Here is an 11,564-nt window from a genome sequence, read left to right as displayed (position 1 = left end):
CGTAGGAGTTGTGGGCATTTCCAGGGGTAGTTTGATGACCCTGGAGGTAGCGTGACCCTTCTTCTGTACCGTGAACCTGAAGAAACACTCATTAGAACCCGACTGACCTTCTCTTTGACCTTTAGAAATAACTTATGTGAGAGGCGAGAGTCTTATAATACCAATACCCAACCTACCCCAAGAACACATAATTGACATGGCTTTCGTAGGAGTTGTGGGCATTTCCAGGGGTAGTTTGATGACCCTGGAGGTAGCGTGACCCTTCTTCTGTACCATGAACCTGAAGAAACACTCATTAGAACCCGACTAACCTTCTCTTTGACCTTTAGAAATAACTTATGTGAGAGGCGAGTCTCATAATACCAACGTGGATCACTAGCTGAGGCGCCCATCGAATCCCCCAACTGCGTCGCGTCCCACCTGACACGAGTTCAATCATAGTCACCTCTTTCATCTCCCCCCCCTCACTCTTTCCTCTCTGTCCCATTCTCTCTCCCAACCACACCAAACTACTATCTATTCCCACCCTCCCATCTCAACTTCCTTCCCACTCACACTAAATCCTTCCCCTCCTCCCCCATTCCATACACCCTTATCCCATTTCACTCTAAGACACACCAAACTGCTTCCTACCCCCACCCTCCCACCTCAACCCTTTAAACTCTCCCCCATTCACACTAAAACCCGTCACCCTGCTTCCCAATTCCACACACCCTTATCCCATTTCACTCACTCTAAAACACACCAAACTGCTCCCACGTCCTCCCCACTCCATCAACATCCCCCCCCCCAACCCCGCTAACCCTTCAACCTCTCTCAACCAGTCACACTTTCTCCAATCTTCTATCCACTTTCACTCTCTTACCACACTAAACTGCTCCCCATCCCAATCAGCTTCACACTTCCATTCCTCAGCCTTCTCTACCCCTTTCATACTTTCTCCCCTGTAACCTCAACTAACTTTCCATTCCCCATTCTCCACCCTCCCCTTTCACTCTCCCTATAACATCAAGCTGCCCCCACTTCCATTCCTCAACCTTCTCTACCCCTTACACTTTCTCCCACACCCATCACACACTACCCCTGTAACCCCAAGCCCCTTTACTTTCCCCAATCTCCACCCTCCCCTTTCACTCTCCCTATAACATCAAGTTGCTCCCACTGCCATCCCCTTACCCCTTCAACCCTTCATACTTTATCCCCCCCAACCCCAACCCCCTTTTACTTTCCCCAATCCCCACCCTCCCCTTTCACTCTCCCACCCCCTCACCCCCTCACCCCTCCACACTTTCTCCTCAAGCCAACACACACTCCCCAACCTACCCCAAGCCAGTGTTCTCCCCACCTTTCACCCCTACACTGTTTATCCAATTAGACTAACTAGAGGATGCCTATGATAGGTGGTAATAGGTGACAACGCTGGTCATTTCACCTTCACCCACTAACACCCTCCCCTTCACCCTGTTACGACCATTCCAACACCCTCCCCTCCACCCTGTAACGACCATTCCACCACCCTCCCCTCCACTCTGTAACGACCATTCCACCACCCTCCCCTCCACCCTGTAACGACCACTTCACCCCACTCCCCCACCCTGTAACGACCACTCCACCACCCTCCCCCACCCTGTAACGACCATTCCACTACCCTCCCCCACCCTGTAACGACCACTCCACTCCACTCCCCCACCATTCATTCCTCGAAATAGGATAACTAGAGGAGAACATAGGTGAAGCAGCTGTTCATTTCGCTAAGAGTGGACAGAAACTTAACACAAACCACCCCTACCATCATATCACCACCATCACCACCACCATCACCATCACCACCACCACCCACACGCGCTAACCGGCAGCACTCACCCACCACCACTACCTTAATACACAAAACAATCAAATACTCCATCATGAAATATATATAGTAAGACTTTTTTGTGTGCTTTTAACTTTTTCTTTCGATTTAACTTCACACGCAGCTGGAAACGTACACCACCTTGCTACGCGGTTGGTAACAGTTGTAAGAAAAAAATGAGACCTTAATTAACACGCTTGTCCAGGTGTGTGTAATGGTTTAGTAGGCCACGGGAGGGAGAGAGACGGGAAGCCCCCTCACTAAACCGTGCCGCGGCCTTGTGAGTGTGTGTGTGTGTGTCGACAGTCATGTGTTGCTCAGTGGTGCCACGCGTACGGTAAATTAAGACACACACACACACACACACACACACACACACATGATGATGCAAATATACGAAAAGTAGAAATAATACTTGTCACATCAACATCAACAGCAAGAAGAAGAAGAAGCGGAGGAAGAAAAATAAGAACAACAATAACAGCAGTAAAATATATCGTTCTTATCTGTAAACAAAATAACAAATGGCTACTCCTTCCTGATCAGTCTAATAATAATAATAATAATAATAATAATATGATGATGATGATGATGGTGGTGGTGGTGGTAAACAACAACATACGCCTAATAACAACAACAACAACAGCAATACCAAGTTACCAACACTGCCCTGACCCCCCCGCCCTCTCTCTCTCTCTCTCTCTCTCTCTCTCTCTGGATCAGCGACTAGTAATAACAACAACAACAACAATACCAACACTGCCCTTGCCCTTACCCCCATTCCCTTTTCCTCTCTCTCTCTCTCTCTCTCTCTCTCTCTCTCTCTCTCTCTCTGGATCAGTCAGTTTTGGTGCGTTCCTTCCCCGTCCCCGACCCTTTGATGACGTAACACTCCCGGCGAACCCAACCCCGCTCACCCTGACCCACAAGAATGTACTACAGGTGCCACGGGAGGAGGAGGAGGAGGAGGAGGAGGGAGGAGGGAGGAGGAGGAAGACTGATTGATTGGGGAATGTAGTCAATGCGGCGGAGCTACAGTGGTCATCATAATGGAGCCGAAAAAGGAAAAAGAATGAAAAAAAACAAGAAGAAAATTAACCTAACCTGAAAAGAAAGAGGGAGAGGAAAAGGAGGGAGAGAGAAGACGAAGAGAAAGAAGACGAAGGGAAATAAACATAACCTAATTGTAAGAAGAGAAAAAGGGAGAAGAAAAGGAGGAAGAGGAAGAAGACGAAAAAGAAGCTTAACCTAACCTAACCTAACCTAACCTAACCTAACCTAAGAATAAAAGGAAAACGAAGGATAGAATAAGGAGGAAGGAAGGAAGGAAGGAAAGGAAAAGGAGAGAGATAAGTAAGATAATCACATACCAAACCACACCTAAGTAGAAAAGAAGGAAGAGGGAGAGAAGAAGGAAGGAAGGAAGGAAAAGAAAGGAATAGGAGAGAAATATAAGTAAGATAATCACAAACCAAACCACACCAAAGTAGAAAAGAAGGAAGGAGAAGAGAAGGAAGGAAGGAAGGAAGGAAAAGAAAGGAAAAGGAGAGAAATATAAGTAAGATAATCGCAAACCAAACCACACCTAAGTAGAAAAGAAGGAAGGAAGGAAAGAAGGAAGGAGAGGGAGAAAGGAAGGAAGGAAGGAAAGGTAGAGAACGGCCTTGTAGCTTAACTGTAGGTAGCAAGAGAACGGCAGTTGCTTAGGGAAGGGATGGGTTATGGAACGTGTGTGTGTGTGTGTGTGTGTGTCGGGGAAAGTGACGACGTGGAGGTGGAGGAAAGGGAAGACTGAGAGGAGGAGGAGGAGGAGGAGGAGGGAACGTCAGCTGATAAACGACGGAGAGTGTGGGAATGCAAATGGGAAGGGAAGGAGAGGGAAGGATATGGTAGAGGTATAAGGTAGAGTTTGGGGATACAAGCCAGAGCTACGCGTGGCCTCTGTGCTAATCTCCGTTGCTTTAGCTTGAGATGGGATGATGTTACAGGAGTTAGAGAAGTATTATATAGTGCCTCTTACGCCCCTGCCTCTCTCTCTCTCCCCTTTGCCGAATTCATATGTTGTCAATCTTCCATAGAGTATTGATGAGAGAGAGAGAGAGAGAGAGAGAGAGAGAGAGAGAGAGAGAGAGAGAGAGAGAGAGAGAGAGAGAGAGAGAGAATAAAAGACAAACACTGAGACAAAGAAAGAGAAAGGAAATAGAAGCAGAAGAAAAGAAAAGAAAAACAATGAGATAAAAGGATGATAGAAAAAAGTTAGACGTTGTTAATTAAGAAAAAAGTTATGAAAAGACTTAACCTAAAATATAACAAAGGCAAGGTGTGTGTTGTGTGTGTGTGTGTGTGTGTGTGTGTGTGTGTGTGTGTGTGTGTGTGTTGGAAGATGGGGAAGACAATGTAAGAGAGAGAGAGAGAGAGAGAGAGAGAGAGAGAGAGAGAGAGAGAGAGAGAGAGAGAGAGAGAGAGAGAGAGAGAGAGAGAGATGGAAAAGCCAAAGTAACGTCTTGATCACGAACGAGAGAGAGAGAGAGAGAGAGAGAGAGAGAGAGAGAGAGAGAGAGAGAGAGAGAGAAGCAAGCAGGCAAACTAGTCAGGGTCACAATCATCACCATTCACTGAAATTACGCAATGAACACACTCTCTCTCTCTCGTGCATACCAGTAACAATGTGCCGCAATTTAAGGGACGGGTGTCATCAACTACCACACACACACACACACACACACACACACACACACACACACACACACACACACACACACACACACACACGGAGTTGATGACAGCCATTACAATTAAACACGGGACGAATTGGAGGGAGAGAAGGGAGTACCATAACGACAACAACAACAACAGTAATAGGAAGTACATTACCATCAATAACATCAACAACAACACTAACAAGGAGACACCTTGACCTAACCTATGAATAAAAGGAAAGAAAAAGGGAAAAAAAAGGAGGAAAAGTATAGGTCAGAGAAATAACAACAACAACGACACTAACAAGGACAAACTTAACCTAACCAACCCTAAGAAGAAAATGAGAAAAAGGGAGAATTAAAGGAGAAAAAAGAGGAAGAGAAAGTATAGTTCAGTTTATAGATAACAACAACAACAACAACAACAAGGACACTTACCCTAACCAACCCCAAGAACGAGAAAATGAGAAAAAGGGAAAGTTAAAGGAGAAAGAAGAGGAAGAGGAGTATAGTTCAGTTTAGGGATAACAACAACAACAACAACAACAACAACAACAACAAACTTAACCTAACCAACCCCAAGAACGAGAAAATGAGAAAAAGGGAAAGTTAAAGGAGAAAGAAGAGGAAGAGAAGTATAGTTCAGTTTATAGATAACAACAACAACAACAACAAACTTAACCTAACCAACCCCAAGAACGAGAAAATGAGAAAAAGGGAAAGTTAAAGGAGAAAGAAGAGGAAGAGAAGTATAGTTCAGTTTAGGGATAATAACAACAACAACAACAACAGCAGCAACAACAACAACAACAGGAAGTACACCATCAACAACAAAAGTACCTCATCTTCAACGCCATCAACAAACAACAGGAAGTACACCATCACGATCATCAACAACTAAAGTACCTCATCTTCAACACCATCAACAACAACAACAACAGGAAGTACACCATCACGATCATCAACAACTAAAGTACCTCATCTTCAACACCATCAAAACCATCAACAACAACAAACATGGCGGCAGCAGCGTTCTGACACCAGTGACCTATTTCTCCGCGAAGGGTTCCGGCCGGCTCCCTGGAGGTAGCGGCGGCGGCGGCAGACCCCGCATTAGTGGCCCGGCCCCGGCACAGCGCCCCCTGGCCTCGCTATTCTCCCTATTGATCCGACAGGGCCACGCCGCCGCCCCCTCCTGCCCCTTGCGTGGGTACGAGAGGCGGGGACCGTGAGCCATGTGCCGGGCCTTAGGATGAGACGAGGCAGCATGGCGCAGACTGCACTAGGATTGAGAGCCTTGAGATACGTGACAGCGCCTGATTCAAAGCTACAACAGAGGAAGTGTTGAGGAGAAAAGAAAGGCTAATGGTAAGGAAAATGGAGATAGACAGCATGGCGCAGACTGCACTAGGAATGAGGGCCTTGGGACACGTGACAGTGCTTGGTTCAGTGTATGTGAGAGGTAGAAAACAAGACAAATAGGTTGGAAAGTTTGGTTTAGTCGGCGCAACATCTGTGGTCATATGCCGGAGAGACAGAAGGGGAAGGAGTTATAGGAGAAAGGAACAGACCCCAGGAGACGGGACACAACCCTCGATTAATACCTGGTGGACAGGGGCGTAGGGTATCGGAAAAGCCGCCCAATTTTTTCCACTCCGCCCGGGAATCTAACTCGGGCTCTCTCGATTGTGAGCCGAGTGTGCTAACCACTGCACCACGAAGCCCCCTGAAGATAAATAGGTATAGGTAGATGAAAATACAGATATAGAGAAAAAGAGAGAAGTAGAAAGAAAGGGTAAGGGGTAAGGAAAACAGGGAGGTCGAGGCAGCATGGTGTATGGGCGCACTAAGGGTTGTACTTTTTAAACATTGCCTCGCCCAAGCACACATATTTAACAAGGCTTTCGTAGAAGTTGTAGGCATTCCCAGGGGTAACCTAATGACCCTAGTGATAGTTTGAGCCTTCTTCTGTACCATGAACCTAAAATACTACTCATAAGAACCCGACTGATCACCTTTTTGGCCTTTGAAAAGAGTTGATGTAAGGGGAGGAAACGTTTAACAGTACCGACAAGGATGAGGCCCTTAAAAAACGTTACTATGGCTGACCCAACATAAACAAGGAAGGTAAATCTGAAGGGATAGAAAGTAAAGAAAAACTATACATCTCCACGCTAGGGTAAGGAAGGAGGGATGGCGTATTTCAGCACAAAGGAAACATAACCACATCAACGTTTTAAGTGACTGCGGCTGATCCAACATAAACAACAGCAAAGTAAGTATGAATTGATGGAAAGTAAAGGAAAACTATGCATCTCCACGCTACGCAAGGGTAAGGAAGGAGGGATGGCGTATTTCAGTATAAGGGAAACATGACCACATTGGCGTTAAGTGATTGCATCTGATCCAAAGCAAAACAACAGCAAGGGAAGAGTGAAGGGATACTAAGAAGAGGATAGCTATTCATATGCAAGCTTAGGGAGTGGAATGGAAGTGAGTGTCTATGTGAGAGGTAGAAAACAAGATATAGGTATAGATAGATGGAAATAGATATAGATAGAAGTAGATACAGAGGTAGATACATATACAGATAGAGATTTGTTTCCTTTTTTTATGCCTTTGAACTGACTCCTCTGTTGTAAAAAAAAATAATAATAAATAAATAAAATAAAAATGATGGATTAGTGAGATAATACATAGTCACTGGGCAAGGGAAACAAAAGATCATAACTGCATTCCTAGAAACTTACAAAAAAAATCAACATAACGACTACTTTTACAGATGCCAACAAAGACTTATAGATGACACAGCAGTTCCCACGATTGCATTACTAAAAAAAATAAATGAAATAAAGAAAATTCCAACATTATTATTATTACATATGACCCCAAAAAGACTGAGAGGTTGCACATTAGTCCCAACACACACACACACACACACACACACACACACACACACACACACACACACAGGAAAAAAAAAGGGAGGAAGAGGAGGAGGAGGAGGAGGAGGAGGCAAGCAATAAAGCAACTAATGAAAAGGTTTAAGTCTCACAAATACACTTACTCATAAAAGGTATTCGCGGTTATTGTCGGTTCATAAACTTCAACCATAAAGAAACTAATGAAAGAAAGTTTAGACAAAAATAAGGTTACTCTAAAAGCTATTTCTGGGTGTCACCGGTTCATGAATTTTGTAACTCTGCTGTTGCTTAGAATATTGTTAAGTTTAGTTAGTGAGTCATTGAAACATTCCTGGGTACGAGAGAGAGAGAGAGAGAGAGAGAGAGAGAGAGAGAGAGAGAGAGAGAGAGAGAGAGAGAGAGAGGAAAAGGTAGATAAATATACAGACAGATAGATATAGATAGATAGATCGAGGAAAAGGTAGATAAATAGATAGACATAGATAGATAAGAGAGAGAGAGAGAGAGAGAGAGAGAGAGAGAGAGAGAGAGAGAGAGAGAGAGAGAGAGAGAGAAAACACTACCCAGAATAATAATGACAATAGTAGCAATAGTTAAATGGAAAAAAAAAAGTGATATTGATGATGACAAAACACACACACGCACACACACACACAACCCCAAATAATAACAGTAATCATTAAAGAGGAAAAAAATGGCAACAGTTGTGGTGGAAGTGGCAACAGTGGAGTGATTGAGCAAGAGGCACTGGAGGGAGGAAGGGAGGGGTAGGGGGGGGACGAGGTCATGACTCAGGGAACCCCCACCCCACCACCGCCTGGCACTCACTACCTCTCACTGGACCGGCCATGAAGCACCTCCGGGAAACAGTGCCAAGGTGACGCCATCCGTGTGTGTGCGTGTGTGTGTGTGTGTGTGTGTGTGTGTTTAGGCAATGAAAAGTAGAGATAAAATTAGGGACGCAGAAAACATATATAGAAGTGACTAACGCAAAGAAAAGGAAAGGAAGGGAAAGTGTGTGTGTGTGTGTGTGTGTGTGTGTGTGTGTGTGTGTGTGTGTGTGTGGGGTGAGGGAGAATAAGTTAGCCTATTATGAATGATTTGGAATATGAATGAGAATAAAATAAGGAAATAAGAATAAAATAAGATAGAAAAATAACAGAAAAGACTTATAGAGTGAAAGCAAAAGAAGAAGAAGAAGAGAAATAACAGAATAGACCAATAGAAGTGAAAGGAAAAGAAGAAGAAGACGAAGAAGAAGAAAATGATAAAGAAGCAGAAAAATGAGAAAATGACGAAGAACAAAAAAAAAGAATAGGAGAAAGACAGAAGAACAAGGAGAAGAAAAAGACGGAAAAGAAAACAAGTAAAAAAAGAAGAAAACAAGAAAGAAAGGAGTGGAAGGTAGTCTCTGTATCTGGTAACAAGTCTTCCCAAGGTGTCAACACAAGCTTGGATCCCTTATTTAGCCTATCACCAAAGCGCCTAATCCATCCCTCCGTTGCACTGTTGCCACACTAGCCTAAACCCGTATTCCTAACCGCATCGGCACCTCAGTTCTCCTGTTTCAAAAGCCTCTCGTCGTAGAAGTGCTGGGATTTTCATGGACTGTTTTAAGATCCTAGTGATAGTTTTACCCGACTCGGCAGCGTGAAAGCCCGAATGTAGAAGTGCTGGGATTTTCATGGACTGTTTTAAGATCTTAGTGATAGTTTTACACGACTTGGCAGCGTGAAAGCCCGAATGTAGAAGTGCTGGGATTTTCATGGACTGTTTTAAGATCCTTGTGATAGTTTTACCCGACTTGGCAGCGTGAAAGCCTGAATGTAGATGCTGGGATGTCCATTGACTGTTTTGTGATCCTAGTGATAGTTTTACCCGACTCGGCAGCGTGAAAGCCCGAATGTAGAAGATGCTGGGATGTCCACTGACTGTTTTGTGATCCTAGTGATAGTTTTACACGACTTTAAACCATGAACGGGAAAAAAAAACACCCATGGAAGCCTGAATGTAGAAGATGCTGGGATGTCCATTGACTGTTTTGTGATCCTAGTGATAGTTTAACATGACTTTAAACCATGAACGAGAAAAAAAAACACCCATGAAAGCCTGAATGTAGAAGGTGCTGGGATGTCCATTGACCCTTATGTGATCCTAGTTATAGTTTTAAATGACTTTGCACCTATAAAAGAAGTGGTTATACCTCTCTATGGCATCTCGTAAAAGTTCCTGGGATTTCCATGGCGTGTTTTGTGATCCAAGTGATAGTTTTACCTGACTTCTGCACCATGAACAGGAAAATTACCCACCCATGAAAACCCGGTTAATCTCCCCTGTGGCCTTGGGAAATAGTCTTAATAGGAGGCCGAAACGTTTGAGAATAAGGATTTTGTGAGGCTAATAATAGTTTTTCCAGACTTCTACACAATGAACAGGAAAATTACCCACCCATGAAAACCTGGTTAATCGCATCTGTAGCCTTGGGAAGTAGTCTTAATAGGAGGCCGAAACGTTTGAGAATAAGGATTTTGTGAGGCTAATAATAGTTTTTCCAGACTTCTACACAATGAACAGGAAAATTACCCACCCATGAAAACCTGGTTAATCTCCCCTGTGGCCTTGGGAAGTAGTCTTAATAGGAGGCCGAAACGTTTGAGAATATGGATTTTGTGAGGCTAATAATAGTTTTTCCTGCTTTCTACACCATGAAGAGGAAAATTACCCACCCATGAAAACCTGGTTAATCGCATCTGTGGCCTTGGGAAGTAGTCTTAATAGGAGGCCGAAACGTTTGAGAATATGGATTTTGTGAGGCTAATAATAGCTTTACCAGACTTCTACAAAATGAACAAGAAAATCACTCATTAAAACCTGGTTAATCTCCTCTGTGGCCTTGAGATACGGTCTTAACGGGAGCCTTGGACGTTAAATAACACCACCTTTTAAAATCACAGACAAGTAGACAGCTAAAAGCATGTTGAGAGGAAATGCCGACCGTGACGTTGCTCTGAGTATGATAGCGGCGTGACCTTCGGAAGTATATAATCGTTATCGGGAGCGTTATGCAATGTGTGTGTGTGTGTGTGTGTGTGTGTGTCAGGAACAGGGGCAAGAGAGGGTTAGTTAGCAAAATACAAACGATGGAGAATAACATAACAATAGAAGGGAAGCAGAATACAGTTATAGAAGTTAAAGTAAAAGGGGTGTGTGTGTGTGTGTGTGTGTGTGTGTGTGTGTGTGTGTGTCAGGAACAGAGGCAAGAGAGCGTTAGTTAGCAAAATACAAACGATGGAGAATAACATAACAATAGAAGGGAAGTAGAATACAGTAATAGAGGAAAAGAAACAAGAAAAAACAAAAAACAAAAACGAGAAAGAAAGACGAAAAGAGAAAAAATGAGAGAGAGAGAGAGAGAGAGAGAGAGAGAGAGAGAGAGAGAGAGAGAGAGAGAGAGAGAGAGAGAGAGAGAGAGAGAGAGAGAGAGACAAATTTTAGCGAGATTGCGTCAAGCTTCTTATCTTAACTAATCAGACGAATCAGCCATTTTTTAATCTTACTTTTGATGTGTGATTTCATTTAGTCAAGCAATCCTAACACTGCTTAATAGCTTGAGGAAATGTGAACGATTACCTTAGAGCTTAATCGCTTTTATTTATATATACTCAACAAAACTTAATAATCAATAATAGTTTCATATTCTGCCTTTGGTGTTAATAACGATACGATACAGATAGCAGAAAAGGACAAAGAATAGTTTACATTTGAGATTCACGCGTGGATGAAAGACTGAGGAAATACAGGCAACAAAACTTCACAATCAATAATCCAGCTTCATATTATGCCTTTGGTGTTAATAACGATACGATACAGATAGCAGAAAAGGACAAAGAATAGTTTACGTTTGAGATTCACCCGCTTATGAAAGACGGAGGAAATATAGACAGGAAAACTTCACAATCAATATTCCAGCTTCATATTCTGCATTTGGTCTTAATAGCGATACGAGACAGCAGGCAGAAAAGGACAAAGAATAGTTTACGTTTGAGATTCACCCGCTTATGAAAGACGGAGGTGATATAGACAGCAAAA

The 11,564-nt window shown here is 43.5% G+C and overlaps 1 long non-coding RNA gene across 1 annotated transcript; it reads left to right on the top strand.

Annotated features, from left to right (window-relative positions):
• Nucleotides 1–8,733: 8,733 nt before the first annotated feature.
• On the top strand, nt 8,734–10,963 carry LOC126988744 (uncharacterized). The gene is made up of 2 exons (XR_007742510.1): nt 8,734–9,145; nt 9,306–10,963. It is a non-coding gene; the product is annotated as an uncharacterized LOC126988744 (long non-coding RNA).
• Nucleotides 10,964–11,564: the final 601 nt, after the last annotated feature.

The sequence above is a fragment of the Eriocheir sinensis genome, chromosome 70 (genome assembly GCF_024679095.1).
Source record: "Eriocheir sinensis breed Jianghai 21 chromosome 70, ASM2467909v1, whole genome shotgun sequence".
Lineage (NCBI taxonomy): Eukaryota > Metazoa > Arthropoda > Malacostraca > Decapoda > Varunidae > Eriocheir > Eriocheir sinensis.
Note: the sequence above shows the minus strand (reverse complement) of the source record. Positions and strands in the feature narration are given on the sequence as shown.